A 16,032-nucleotide genomic window follows, 5' to 3' on the forward strand; every position below is an offset into this window, starting at 1 on the left:
TACTTTTCAGTTACGAATTGCAGCGGTTGTAAACCTCCGCAATATATTTTTTTTATTAATTTATACTTAAAGCTCCTGTCAGCCATAACCTCAAGAATTTATTGAATTTTTTAATTCATATATTATTAACAAAATTACTAATTAAACTGTAAATCATAATCAAAGCAAAAAAATATATATCTAAAAGTTAAAAGATATCGATAACATGTCATAAAATCACAAAACGTTATCATAAAATATCATTAGTCTTTAAAACTAAATTGTCAACATTAAGTAGCATCACTCAAAAACTATTTTAAACACAAAACATTCACTCCAACATTCTAACATCAGCTTCAACCACACAATATTACATCGTCACAATTAATTATCTAAGACAATTATAATGAAATCAACGATTGCCGCTAGAGTTACTATCACCACATGATCTTCTTGCGTCCATTGGCGAAAGGGGTCCACTGTCCGTTGCACTTGGCTGCATAAAAAACAAAGGATAAAAATCATGCCAGAATCAGAAATTGAAGTAAAAAGCAAATAAGTGCAACTCTTCAAGCTTCCTTTGTACTTAAAACTCAAATTTAGATCAACATTGCAGTCTTTTTTTTTAAATTGGACAGAGAAAAAAGATGTTTGTGCATCCCATTAGAAAGTGAGAGTAATTCATGCTAGAATTAGAAAAAAAAAAATATAATAGAGAGAGAGAGAGGAGTTATACAAAGAAAACAGATACAACATACAAGAATTGTACTAATCTAAGCCACTCTATCTTTGCAAATAGACAAATTAAAATTTGAAGAACTTTACTTACCGTTGTAGGAGAAACCGTCGAAGGAGAAGCAAAGAACCCTGCAAACTGTTCTGGTATAGTCCCTTCTTTCATTATCATATATGCCTTGAAAGCGTTCATCAAATTCATCATTTGATTATGGTTATGTTGACATTGGGACGAACATGAACCTTCAGTACTTGAAGAACTTGTACCACCAAAACGAGGTCTTACTTGTTTAAAAACTCTACTAGGGACAGGGCCTAATCCCAAACACCTCACCCTTCCAGAGTGCTCTTTTCCTAGCACCTTACCAACGACATCATTTGGCAAAATTTGAGACTCGTCTATTGTGCTTTGGCTCAAAGCTAACTCATTTTTTTCCTACACATACAAAACTCATTGTCACAACTAAACTAACAGGAATGCATGAAAAAGCAATTGATTTAAGCCAACTGCCAACCGACCTTTCAAGTTATTTGATGCTGAGTCAAAGTGACAAAGGCAGAAAAAAGGAAGAGTGCAAGTGCTTCATTCTTAGAAGAACATATGGTAGTGATGGCTACTACATATAATGCAAAAAGATAGATACTGATTCCAAAAACAGAAACACAACACTGTCCAGTTTTTCCAATTATCAAATACATCTATAACTGAGTGAACATCTCACAAAACACCCAGAATATGCTCCGTAGAATATAAATTTAGAACTATGTCCTGGCCAATTCCGACAGACCATTATGAAAACCAGATAGCGGAGGAGCTTTTACAATATCATCGATATGGGGTATAGTTAGATAGAAAACGGGCCTTTCTACCACAGATTCTAAGATATGGCACAAGTTAATCTATTTTAAACACCTGTAAAGTGACTCATGATAGGCTACCTATAGATGAGAGAGTCTCCAAGATGGAATATTTTTTGGTGGCTAAATGTTACTACTGCAGCCCACCATCTCCTGAAATTACGGAGCATTTATTTTTCTCAAGAACCTTTGTGAAAACAATGACTTATGTGCACCTTTTGATGCTGCTTTCAGGGATACTCAATTATCAAAGTTGTTGTATTTCTGGAGGAGTCTGAGAGTTATGAACACAATGACTTCTTGTATAACCAAGGTGTTGTCCCAAGTTGTAATGTGAGAATTGTAGAGGTATAAGATATGCTAAAGGAACGTCATATCCTACCTAATCACCTTTCCCCAATACTTCTTTGGCCTACGTCTACCTCTCCCTTTTCCAATTTCGAGGAAATAGCAAATACTCGTGAAGAAGATGGATTGTTGCAATAGATTCTCTTAGGTAACTTTGCCATTCATCAATTAAACCTAGTAATCAGAAGGCGACAGCATAAAAGTATTCACAAGATATGCCTTCATTATACTTTTTTTTGGTTATAAAAAAAATCCATCAAAGGAGAACAAACACTCAAAATTGATTACATTCCAATAAAAGTAGAATTTTGATCCATCCAATTTCTAGAAGCTTACTTCTCCTGCCTGTGACTGATTATAGAAAATAAAGTTTGCAACTTTACTAAATCTTCAACCTCATCAGGATCTAATAAATAACGAAACAGCAAAAAAAACATCAAGAAAGAAAAAACACAACAACATCGTACCTAGAACGAACTGAAATCATAAACCATGAGCAGTGAGACGAAGAAACATAATAGAGAAACAAGGAAGATAAAAACCCAGGAGGAGAATCAATCATTAAAAAGTGATGTGATGATCAAAGAATAATAAGTAATAATAACAAAGACAAAGTACCTGAACATATAACATAAAAAAGACAGTCAAAGCAAAAAATGATAAAAATGAAGAAAGACCCTTTAATTTGGCCCTGACCTCAACATATCAATAATGTCACAAATAAGATGAGATCCCTGTAAGAATCACAGTCAATGGTATATTAATCATTGTAAATATGGATTTGAGATCCCTTCTATCCAAAGATCTACAACTATGATTTCCTTCAATCTCTCTGTATATAGTTAAACAGATACGTGGGCTAGCTACAGGTGAAAACAACATGGAAAAGCTACAACATATTATTGATCAACTAAATGGTTAAATGGACCGAACCTCCTCCGTTGTACTACGAGCAAAACTTTTTTTTGAATGCAATGCTATTTTTCTTGGTTTCTTGTTTTTCTTTCATACTTCTATTTTCTAAGTCTTGGAAGAGTACAATGGGAGCTTTCTCAAATATCTGGTTTTGTGAAGATTTTTTAAAGTTTTTGGCTTCATGGTTCAGAAAAGATAGGAATGCTATTAGTTACTTGAATTTGCCTCTAATGAAAAAGCCTGTTGAGTCAAACACCAAACCTTAGAATCAAACCCAAAAATGGTATTAGTACCAAATTTTTGCTCAAACACCAAACCTTAGAATCACCATACACACCTATATAAATCCTCATACAACATGGTGTAGAACATTTATATTTCCAACTAATTCAACAAAAAAATCTCAAATAAACAGAGAAAACCCAAATCTAACAGAAAGTACCCAAAGCAACAACAAAAACAAAATTAAAGCCCAAAAACACACAAAAATTACAGATTATACAAACCCAAAAATAGGGAAGATGAAACATCTGTAGAAATAACATTACACAAAGCCAAAAATAGGGTAGAAGAACTTACTATAATCAAAGATACTTGTCGATTGTTATGCCAGAGTGAGTGATAGAGATGCCTATGCCACTGCTATAGGGAAAAAAGTGAGGAAAATCGATGAAAAAAAAAGGGAAAAACGAGGATTGAGTTTTAATCTTACAAATAGAATGAGAAATTCATACAAAACTTTTGATTTTAAGAAAATTAAAGTAGAAAGAAGCATGAAATTTCAGTTAACCTCTCAAAATTGAGACCATTACCTTGAGTTGTGGAAAAATGTTAGTGAGAAGTGGCGAGCTTTTGAGGTTTTGTTATATTTGTATTTTATTTCAGCCAAAAAAAATGAGCAAACAAAAAAAAAGTGTGGGAAATGTTAGCGCTAATTTTTTTCAGATGGCGGAGGTTTTGAGCCGCCGCTATGTACTTATATTGTGTCGGTTAACTAACCCCCCGTTATTTAATAAAATTTGCGGGGGTTGGGACTGATCCCCGCTATTAAACCACCGCAATTTAGGCCTTTTTTTGTAGTGACCGCATAAGCTATATCGGGTCTAGTAAACGTCAAGTATTGTAAAGCTCCAACAGTACTCCTATATAGAGTTTGATCAGGAAATGGAGAACCACCAGCAGTGGAAAGCTTGGATGATGATGAAGCTGGTGTGGAGACAGGACCACACGACCCCATTCGCACACGATTAAGCAGGTCTGTGACATACTTACCTTGTGACAAATGCAATCCTTCACGTGTCCAGTTAGCTTGAATACCCAAGAAATAAGACAATTTTCCCAAATCTCTAACAGCAAATTGAGCTTGCAATTTGGAAATGAGAGCTGCAATATGAGCAGAGTTAGAACCCAAAACCAGAATGTCATCGACATATTCTAAATAGAATAATTTCTCGTGGCATATAGAAGAGAGAACTATCAGTTTTGGATCCCACCAAGCCTAGAGAAAGAAGCACATCAGCTAAACGTTTATTCCACATGCGTGGAGCTTGTTTGAGTCCGTAGAGAGATCGTTTAAGTAAACAAACATGATCTGGACGAGTAGGATCAACAAACCTGGGAGGTCGAGACTCGAGACATATGTACAGTCTCATCTAAGTACCCATGAAGAAACGCATTGGAAATATCTAGCTGAGCGATGTACCATTTGTGAGACACAGCCAAGGATAGCAACAACCTTATTGTAGCCGGCTTAACCACTGGACTAAATGTATCAACAAAATCGATGCCCGGTCGTTGATGATATCCTTTAGCCACAAGCCTCGCTTTATAGCGATCCAATAAACCATCCTGTTTTAGCTTTGTCTTGAACACCCACTTACAACCAATTACATTTTGAGATGGCGATGGTGGAACTAGTTCCCAAGTACCATTCCGAATAAGAACATTATACTCCTCTGACATAGTGCGACGCCAGTGAACATCCTTAATAGCTTGCGAGTAGCAAGAAGGTTCCATTATTGCCGACGTTGGAGTCGCAGTTGACATTGAAAATGACTTCTTTGGCATCAATGATCCTGTTTGAGCTCGTGTGACCATCTTTTGCAAAGGAGGAGCTGCTGGTTGTAGCGCACCAGTAATTGAAGTGTCTCCAAGAGCAATAGAGCTCACCGTATCAGTAGATGGAGGATTTTCTTCAGTTCGAGTTGGTGACATCAAGTCTACACCATGAGAAACTTCATCATGTGAAAGCTGATCAGTAGCAGTTACGTGTCGAGGAATAGGATCAACATGTGACGAGGATGTGTGCAGCGGCACAGAAGGTTGCGGCAGAGTTGGTTGAATGCTAGAAGGGCCAACCAAAGGCTGCAAGGGTAACTGAACATTGAGAGGTTCTGATTTTGTATTGGTTATGGATGGAGGCACCACAACACCCTGTGAAACGAAAGGAAAAACATTTTCATCAAAGATTACATGACGAGAAACATAGAATTTTGAGGAAACTGGGTCAAAGCATTTGTACCCTTTGTGCAACTTACTATAACCCAGAAACACACACGGTTTGGATCGAGAAGACAATTTATCCTTGGTATGCCGATGGAACATTAGCATGATGTAGCAGTGCTCGACCAATTTCAACAATATGCCGATGTTTCTTTCGGCACAACCATTTTGTTCTGGGGTATATGGACATGAGGAACGCTGCACAATTCCATTATCTCTCAAGTAATTTATTAAGGCTTGATACTCTCCTCCCCAATCTGCCTGAAAACTTTTAATGGGACGACCAAAGTATTTTTCAACAATTTTACGAAATTGCATAAAAATTGAAAGGACTTCTAATTTTAATCGAAGAAAATAAATCCATGTATATTTGCCGAAAGATCAAAGAAAATCACATAATACCTATAACCTTCATTAGAAACAACCGGAGCAGGACCCCAAACATCTGAACAAACTAAGTCTAAAGGCCCGGAGGCTTCAAAACTAGACTCACGAAAAGAAATTTTATGACTCTTACTAACAGCACACGTAGAACATAAACTAGAAGATGTAAATGAAGGGACAATGACGCTAGACGATAATGCTTGGCGAACTGTAGGATAGGATGTATGAGCCAAACGAGCATGCCAAACCCCAAGGGACGCATCATAAGAAGCAGGTGCGGATGACTTCAACACAGGAAGGGAATATAATCCAGCTTTATCCTGGCCTGTATGCACAATTTCCCTCGTCGCCAAGTCCTTAATCAAAAAATGGTTAGGAAAAAATTCAATTGAAACTTGGTTAGACTTAGTAAACGAACAAATAGATAATAAATTTTGAGTAGCATTTGGAACATGTAGAATATCGTCTAGAGTGAACTTTTTATTAGAAATAATAACTGTACTTTTACCAACATGGGAAATAGGAAGTTTTGAACCATTACCTAACGTAACTTCTTCAGGCCCTTGATATTCAGAATGAATACCCAGGTTATTAAGATCAACTATGAGATGATGTGTGGTCCCACTATCCATTAACCAATCTTGAGCAGAAGAGGTTCTTGCTAAATTAGAGACAGGTGGTCCAGAAGCTTTGTTGCCAGTGTTAATCCTAGGAGATGGACACACGCGTGCAATATGACCTTTACCTTCACAATTGTGGCAAACAATTCCAGACATGGTTGAAGCTTGAGATGAGGTATTGGTTTGAGCAAAGTTCTGAAACCCACGATTTTGAGCCACGTCCACGAGTGGCAGAAAAGGAACTCTGAGTAAACTGTGTTGTAGGTGCAATGACAATATGGGCTTCTTCCCTTTTTAACTGCCGTTCTTCATTCAACAACAATCCATATAATGCATCAAAACTAATATCCTCTTGACGTGATTCAAGAGACCTTGTAAAAGGACGATAGTGTTATGTCGAGTAAGAGGCAAACCCAAAAATAAAGAAGATAAAGAACACCAAATTTTAACGTGGAAAACCCTTCAAATCGAAGGTAAAAACCACGGGATCACAAAGATCCAAAAAGCTCCACTATAACAATAAGAGGGTTACAAAAGTTCTCCAAATTGGCTACACAACAAGGGCCAAACACGGAGCAACAATAGCAACAAGAGCAACAACTAATGAATTGAAGAAAGAGTATAATCCACAAAACGAAGCTGCTGTTCAAGGCTCGAAATCAGATGCTACGAGCCTCCAAATCCGATCTATACCGTTAAAATCCAAGAACAAGATGTTATGAACACTCAGTCAAAATTTCAGCCCGATCCAACGGTTAACGAATCCGAAAACGTGATTTGAAGTTGGCTGGTCGGAATAAAAATCTGCAGCAAAACAAATACTTTTCTTCTCTTTTCTCTCTTGATGAAAGCTCTCTCTAAATCACTCTTATGTGCTTAAGTCTTTCAAAGAATTGTATCAATGAGCATAGAATAATTCTCCAAGGTTGTCCTATTTATAGATCATGAGTGGTGCTTTCTCTTAAAGCAAAAACCCACTCAAAATAGGAATAAACCGAATCCAATTCCAAATAGGATTGGAAACCAAAAGAGAATAAGATTAGGCCATTGGGCCTTTGGCTGGACAACATGGGCATGTGCCCAACAAACTCCCCCTCCAGCCAAGGGGCCAAATGTGTCTTCAAGTAAAGGAACTATTGACAGGCTTCATGCCTGCCAATTTTCTACAAAATTCATGTTTATCTGCAACCACCGCCTTTGTCAACATATCCGAAGGATTTTCATCAGTGTGTATCTTCTCAACCTCAAATAATTTCTCTTCCACAGCCATTCTTATCCAATGATACTTTCTATTTATATGTTTGGTCTTAGAATGAAAAGTGGAGTGCTTAGTGAGACAGATAGCACTCTGATTATCACAAAATAAGATGTACCGTGGCTGCTCAAAGCCAAGATCATTAATAAACTCCTTCATCCATAATAGTTCTTTGGCACCTTCTGTGACAACAATATATTCGGATTCTGTGGTGGATAGAGCTATGCACTTCTGTAGTCTAGATTGCCAAGAAACAGCTCCCCCTGCAAAAGTGATCAAATAATCGGAAGTGGATCTTGAATTTTCAAGATTGCCTCCTAAATCAGAGTCTGTGTAACAAACAAGTTCAGGCTTGCCATTGCCAAAGCACAGCTTCAAATCTGCAATACCTTTTAAATACCTTAATATCCATTTTACTGCATCCCAATGTTCTTTTCCAGGATTGGAAATGAATTTGCTAACAGTGCCAACGGCATGTGCAATATCTGGTCTAGTGCAAACCATAGCATACATCAAGCTACCAACGGCAGAAGAGTAAGGAATACGAGACATCTCCTTTTTCTCTTCATCAGTAGATGAACTCTGAATAATACTCAATTTGAAGTGTTTAGCAAGAGGGGTACTAACCACTTTTGCATCTGTCATATTGAACCTCTTGAGTACCTTCTCAATGTATTGCTTTTGGGACAGAAATAACTCATTTCTATCTCTGTGTCGGTGGATTTGAATGCCCAAGATTTTCTTTGCTAGCCCCAAGTCCTTCATCGCAAACGATTTGCTCAACTGCTTCTTAAGGACTGCAATTCTGGATTTATTCTTTCCAACAATAAGCATGTCATCCACATAAAGCAATAAAATAGTAAAATCATCATCAGAGAACTTCTGGAAGAATACACAGTGGTCTGAAGAAGTTTTCTTGTACCCTTGTTCTTCAATGACAGATTCAAACTTCAAATACCATTGCCTTGGAGCTTGTTTCAATCCATACAGGTCCTTTTTCAATTTGCAGACATAATTTTCTTTTCCTTTAGTTACAAAACCCTCAGGTTGCTCCATATAAATCTCCTCATCTAAATCACCATGAAGAAAAGCAGTCTTGACATCCATCTGCTCAACCTCTAAATCTAGACTTGCGGCTAAGCCTAGAACCACACGAATAGAAGACATCTTCACAACAGGGGAGAAAATTTCATCAAAGTCAACTCCCTTCTTCTGGCCAAAACCTTTACAACTAACCTCGCCTTGTATCTAGGCGCAGAGGTATGGTTATCTTGCTTTATTCTGAATATCCATTTGTTAGATAAAGCTCTCTTACCTTTCGGCAATTTCACTAACTCATATGTGCCATTCTCATGGAGTGACTTCATCTCATCTTCCATCGCTTCGATCCAATGATCTTTGTGATTATCTTGCATGGCTTCATCATAATTCTCAGGTTCTCCCATGTCAGTCAAAAGTACATACTCATCAGGAGGATAGCGCATGGATTTTTGCTTCTCCCTTGTAGATCTTCTAAGAGAGGTTTCAGGAGCATTCGTAGTAGTTACCTGTGCAGGAATTGGTTGCTGATCAACCACAACTTCATCAACTGGAGCATCCATAACATCTACACCATGATGATCATTTTGATCTTGATCACTATCTCCATCATTGTCTTGGGTTCCTTCATGTGCAATAGGTGCCTTAGCAATTGAAACTGGATCAATATCAACTAAGCTCTCATTACTCTGAGAATCTATCTTCTCAGCTTTGTCAATATCTTCAATAGTTTGGTCTTCAAAGAATATTGCATCACGACTTCTAATAAGTTTATTATCAATTGGATCATAAAAACGATACCCAAACTCATCTTGACCATAACCGATAAAGATGCACTGCTTAGTTTTGACATCCAGTTTCGATCTCTCATCTTTAGGAATATGCACACAAGCTTTACACCCAAAAACTCTCAGGTGATCATAAGAAACATCTTTGGCAAACCAAACTCTGTCTGGGACATCACCATCCAAAGCAACAGCAGGAGACAAATTGATAACATAGGCAACAGTGTTAAGTGCTTCCGCCCAAAATGTATTTGGAAGTTTAGCCTCTGAAAGTAAGCATCTAACTCTCTCAACTAGAGTTCTATTCATCCTCTCTGCCAAACCGTTCAATTGAGGCGTCTTGGGCGGAGTTTTCTGATGACGAATTCCTTGTTCCTTGCAATAGTTATCAAAGGGACCACAATATTCACCACCATTGTCAGTGCGAATACATTTTAATTTCTTCCCCGTCTGTCTCTCAGCTAAGGCCTGAAATTCCTTAAACACGCCAAGTGCTTGATCTTTAGATTTCAAAGGATACACCCAGAGCTTACGAGAATGATCATCAATGAAGGTCACAAAGTAAAGTGCACCACCTTTTGACTTTACTTTAAAAGGACCACACAAATCAGAGTGTACTAGCTCTAATAAATCGGGCTTTCTTGAGGGAGGATGGCTATGAAAGGAAACCCTTTTCTGTTTGCCAGCTAAACAATGTATGCACCTTTGCAGCTTTGCTTGTTTTACTCCAGAAAGCAAACTTTTCTTAGCCAAACACGTAATCCCTCTCTCACTCATATGACTCAATCTTCGATGCCACAATTCTGACAAACTATCACTTTCCACCAGATTTATTGAGTCATTAAGAATAGAGCCTTGTGTCACATATAATTGACCAGACTTGACTCCTCGAGCCACTACTAACGAGCCCTTGGTGAGCTTCCATTGGCCGTTAAAGAGAGCATTATGGTAACCTTCATCGTCTAATCTTCCTGCGGAGATCAAATTGAAAGGAAAGTCTGGAGCATGCTTCACATCTTGAAGAACTAACGTTGAACCATTATAGTTTTCAAACAAACTGTGCCAACACCAAACACCTTAACTTCACTGGCATTGCCCATCTTTAACACTCCAGAATCAACAGCAGTATAAGATGAGAAAAAATCTTTTCTTGGTGTGACATGTGAGGTAGCTCCAGAATCTACTATCCAGCTAGTCTCATGGGATACCAAATTGATGACGTTTTCATCATAAGCAAAAAGAAGGTCATCTCGAACAATAGCAGCAACATTGTTCTCGTTATTTTCAACTTTCTTTCCTTCTCTAGTGTCTTGATTCAACTTGCGGCAAAACCTTTTGATGTGTCCTTTCTTGCCACAGTGGTTGCATGTAATATTATAGTATTTGGACCTTGACATACTTCTACTTTTACCTCTATTCCTTGAGCCTCTTGTTCTATCTCTCCCCCGGTCTTCTGTAACCAAGATATCTGCTTGTGAGGACGAAACCTGAGGTTTTCTCCTTACTTCCTCATTCAACACACCACTCTTGGCATATTCCATGGTCACCTTACCTCCAGGAGCTGAATTTGTCAAAGAAACACGAAGAGTTTCCCAAGAGTCTGGCAGAGTATTAAGAAGCCAAAGTCCTTGTATCTCATCATCAAAATTAACCCCCATTCCAGATAGCTGATCAAGGACGCCCTGAAAATCATTTATGTGATCAAGGATAGGGCTGCCTTCCTTATATTTAAAGGTCATCAATTGCTTTAGCAGAAACAATTTGTTGTTCCCGGTTTTTGAAGCATAAAGAGTCTCTAGCTTTTCCCACAATGATCTTGCATGTATCTCGTTCACAATATGGTTGCGAACATTATCTTCAACCCATTGCCGTATATATCCACATACTTGTTGGTGCTCGAAATCCCAATCTTCATCGGATATACTCTCGGGTTATGAGCTGAAAAAACGGGTAGATGCATCTTCTTCACGAACAACAAGTCTTTCATCTTGCTTCTCCAAACATTATAATTTCTCCCATTTAAACATACCATCTTGCTCATATTCCCTTCCATTCCGTAATAACCCGGATAAATAACCAAGGCTCTGATACCACTGTTATGTCGAGGAAGAGGCAAACCCGAAAATAAAGAAGATAAAGAACACCAAATTTTAACGTGGAAAACCTTTCAAATCGAAGGTAAAAACCACGGGATCACAAAGATCCAAAAAGCTCCACTATAATAATAAGAGGGTTACAAAAGTTCTCCAAATTGGCTACACAACAAGGGTCAAACACAGAGCAACAATAGCAACAAGAGCAACAACTAATCAATTGAAGAAAGAGTATAATCCACAAAATGAAGCTGCTGTTCGAGGCTTGAAATCAGATGCTACGAGACTCCAAATCCGATCTTCGCCGTTCAAATCCAATACCAAGATGTTACAAACACTCAGTCAAAATTTCAGCCCGATCCAACGGTCAACGAATCGGAAAACGTGATTTGAAGTTGGCTGGTCGGAATAAAAATCTGCAGCAAAACAAATACTTTTCTTCTCTCTTCTCTCTTGATGAAAGCTCTCTCTAAACCACTCTTATGTGCTTAAGTCTTTCAAAGACTTGTATCAATGAGCATAGAATAATTCTCCAAGGTTGTCCTATTTATAGATCATGAGTGGTGCTTTCTCTTAAAGCAAAAACCCACTCAAAATAGGAATAAACCGAATCCAATTCCAAATAGGATTGGAAACCAAAAGAGAATAGGATTAGGCCATTGGGCCTTTGGCTGGACAACATGGGCATGTGCCCAACAGATAGGCAGGTCTCAGTCCAGCAAGAACAGATTCCACCAAATCATCATTGGGAATCGGATGCTGCAATGCAGCCAACTTATCTGCTATTCCCTTTGCCTTTTGCACATACGATTCAATATTAGCATTATCCCGACGCAAAGTGTGCAACTGTGGGGTCCAGCCCCATATGTGGAAAAGCTATTTATTTCTTCCTTTTGTCAAGCCAACCAATTTAGAAAAAGAGGACAAAGGAAGAAAGTTGTCTTCCTTAATTTATGGTCGGCTAACTTTTGCAGTAGCGTTGATGTCACTGCATACATCAACATAGGTATCCTGCAACTATAAATAGGTGCCTCTACCTTCATTGTAAGACACACTAATCTCAGAGGAAAAATATATCTGAGAGTTAGAAAGAAAGGGTGAGATTTTACAGACAGGGTATAAGAAAATAGTCTGTGAAGAAAATAGAGAGTGAACGATATTGTAGTGAGGTGGAAATATCAAAAGAGGGTTATTTCTTTTTGAGTGTTGTAGTGGTCTTTGGAGTATTTTACTCGGACCTACAAAGTGTAAAATTCCTTGCTATAGTGATATCAGTTGCTCTTCTCAAGGCCGTGGTTTTTCCCTTATTCAGAAGGGTTTTCCACGTAAAAATTCTTGGTGTTGTTGGTACTCTTTTATTCTTGTTAATTATCGTATCTCGTTACTACGTTATTATTCCGCTTTTAATACTGTGAATATTATTTCTGTGGGGATTTATTCCCAACATCAACTGCATCTTGAGGTCACGAATTAGTGGCTTTGATCCTGAAGCATATGCAGCAACAAGTTTGTCCCAAGCTGCACGAGCAGTCGCTGCTCCAACCAATTGAGGCAGGATGCTTTCTGAAACAGAAGCAACAATCCAACTTAAAACAAGTTGGTCTTCACGTAGCCAAACCGTATAGTCCGGGTTGGGTTTGGTATTGGTATCATCCAGAAATTGTGTTGGCATCGGTTTACTACCATCAATATGATGGTTCAAACCACATATACCATAGGCGTAAATTGTGTCTTCCATAATAGAAAATTGGAAGATCTGAGCTTCACGGGCAATTGATGTGTGAGGATTGGAGAAGATACAACAGATAGGCTTGAAGTCATGGAAGAGCGGCTGTTTTCACCCATGAAAACGTGTTGGTCTCTCTCCCTCTCTTTTTATTTTATTTTAATTTTATGGCGAAAAAAAAAAGATTTTGGGTTGGTTTAACCTGTGATGGCTCTTGATACCATGATAGAACTGTTTAACCAAGAAACTGAATATTTGGTTAAAGCTAGAATTTAAGAGAGAAATCGGGTTACTGATAATCAAGAAATGAGAGACTTTAGGAACAACAATAAAGCAATGAATAAGTATATATTTCTTTTTCGTGTTCTACAGATGTTGTGACTTTCTCCTTTTATAGTTAATTCTAAGAGAAAGTGTAATGCCTTTGTCTTAATGAGGCAATTACGAGCAATAAATGACATTAAAAGAAACTTTACTCAATCATTCCTATTAAATACAAATTCTCTAACGTATTTGGCATTTAATGCTGAATTTGGACTCTTTTACGCTATCAGATTCATGTCTTCAATTCCTTCTGATCTTCGAGCTTTAAATGACTCGAACAGGTACGAGTCTCGTTTCATTTGAATAATAGCTCGTGCCTTTAAGTATCTTCTCTCCCGCATCTGTTGTTGCTCGTGCCTTCTAACTGATTACCACGCTTTGACTATTTGACCGGTCCACGTGTTATGACACGTCATCTTCAATATTTAAATTCATTTTTTTCCCAATACAGATAGTCCCCCCACTTTCCATTTATTTATCAATTAAATATTTGGAAAGTGGATCTTCATTAAAAAGGGAATTTTTGCCATAATCAATGCTATGACAGTACTAACGCTTCAGTTGTCTTTTCTATTTAATGTATTGCATACGTGTCACCTTCTCATTAGCTCTGCAATTCTGCAGCCTTTTTTCAAGGCTTCTTCAACTCCACTATTCACGAAGTGATAGTTGCCTTTATTATAGGCTTTCCATCATTACACTTCTTAGTCTTTGACGGCCGCTTTTATATATAAACTTAACCCTTCTTCCACAAATTTTTACCAAATATTTTACTATTTACTCCTATTCACTTCTTCCTCTGTTCACATCTTTCTCTGTTCACATCTTTCTACCATGTCATCTTCAAATCCCAACCCTAGGAGAGTCCCAATTCTTGACAGTTTCCCGTATGTTAAATTCTTTCCCCTCTTTTAACTTTTTATCCTTCTTTTTGTCAGGATTTGCTATTCGAGGAATGTCAACTGAAGTAGCTATTGCCCTTCGAGCCTCTTTTGGTACTCCTCTTTCTTTGGAGAGAGTACAAGCTACGCTGTCAAAGAGGAAAGTTGTTGAAGAGGATACTGAGGATGATGAAGATGAAGACACCTCTTTGATAGTTAGACCTAGAGCTAGGAGACGCATCATTTCCGAAGATGAAGCTGAAATTTCTCCTGCCCGTGCCTCCTCTCCTGTTAATATTGTTTCCGATGATGAAACCATTCCAAGGGACACCATTGAATCCACTCAACGTCTCTTCGTTGACGGTTTCGAAAGTGGTGAACTAGATTCGGTTTTAGATGAAGTTCCTCTTTCCTCCTCCATTCCTATTCCTTCTATTCCTCCTTTGGTTCAAGTGCTTCTTTGCCCATTTTATCTGTTCCTGCTTCTTTGCCAATTTCTGCTCCCTTACCTGCTTCGACTCCTTCAACTCCTGTTATTTTCACCTCTTCTACCGTTCCTCCTTTTATAGCTCCCCCTTCCTCTGTTCAGCATGCAGAGGAGGGTTACAGTAGCAGAAGTTTGGCTATGAGGAGTGTAACACTTGAGGTTCCTGCTAATAACAGTCTTTTAAGGAAGTTTGGTGGAGCAGATGTCTGGCTTGAGCCTTTAATTGGAGATATTGAGAAGAAGAAGATGGATAGTCACAGTTGCTTAACTTTGATGAATGACATAGTTCATTCTACGTTGAAGGTATTCTTCCTTTACTTTCTAATAAGTTTTTTTTATCTCTAGATTCTTATTTTCATGAGTTGTCTTTGTAGGCCAACCTTATTGGCACGGAATTGATGGGAAGAATTTCCCTTTTAGAAAAGAAGGCCCGTGAGTCTGATAAGACTATTCTCGAGGCTGAGAAGGTAGCTAAGGAAGCCCAACTGGAAGCAACTAATTGGAAGTAACAGTTTAAAAATGCTCAAGAAACGATAAAAGAATTGCAAGAAAGCAACCGTAACCTGGAGCAGCAAAAGCGGACTCTGACTTCTGAATTAGCGGGAGCCAAGGCTTCTTTTAGTAAAGCTGAGAAGGATAAGGAGCGCCTTGAGTGTTCCTTTTCAGAGCAGTTATCAAAGTCAAGTGAAGAAATCAGAGAACTTAAGGCACTGTTGAACAAGAAAGAAGAGTATGCAGGAGAGTTAGTACAAAAAACTTGACTCAAGCTCAAGCTGATTTGAAAATCTCCTCTGATAAGGTTCGTGCCTTAGAGAGTTCTTATGCCTCCCTTGAAGCTACCCTTGATTCCACTTTAGCTGAAAATCAAGTGTTAAAGAATGATCTTGCTTTGTGGGAAAGGGATTATGAACTTCTTGAGGAGAAATTTAACATAGAGGTGAGTTGGGCTTTTCTAAACTCTCGTCGTGATGCTTTAACTGAGGCCAGTCAAGAAAACTTTGATTTAGAATCGGAATTGGCCAAGGTTTTGAAAACCATTGAGATGACCCAACAACCACTTGACTTTCCTTCTCCGGCAGATGAAGCTCCCGTGGCTGAAGAA

At 38.2% G+C, this 16,032-nt stretch overlaps 1 long non-coding RNA gene across 2 annotated transcripts; it reads right to left on the reverse strand.

Moving 5' to 3' along the window:
- Positions 1–208: 208 nt before the first annotated feature.
- LOC109216389 lies at positions 209–3,756 on the reverse strand. Of its 2 annotated transcripts, none has more exons than XR_002066479.1 (4): positions 3,648–3,756; positions 3,415–3,474; positions 809–1,150; positions 209–475 (listed from the first exon to the last, which is right to left on the reverse strand). It is a non-coding gene; the product is annotated as an uncharacterized LOC109216389 (long non-coding RNA). The 2 variants fall into 2 exon arrangements; XR_002066480.1 differs by having other exon boundaries at positions 3,415–3,477; positions 3,648–3,748.
- Between the last annotated feature and the right edge of the window lie 12,276 nt (positions 3,757–16,032).

Source organism: Nicotiana attenuata, unplaced genomic scaffold, assembly GCF_001879085.1.
Source record: "Nicotiana attenuata strain UT unplaced genomic scaffold, NIATTr2, whole genome shotgun sequence".
Taxonomy (NCBI): domain Eukaryota; kingdom Viridiplantae; phylum Streptophyta; class Magnoliopsida; order Solanales; family Solanaceae; genus Nicotiana; species Nicotiana attenuata.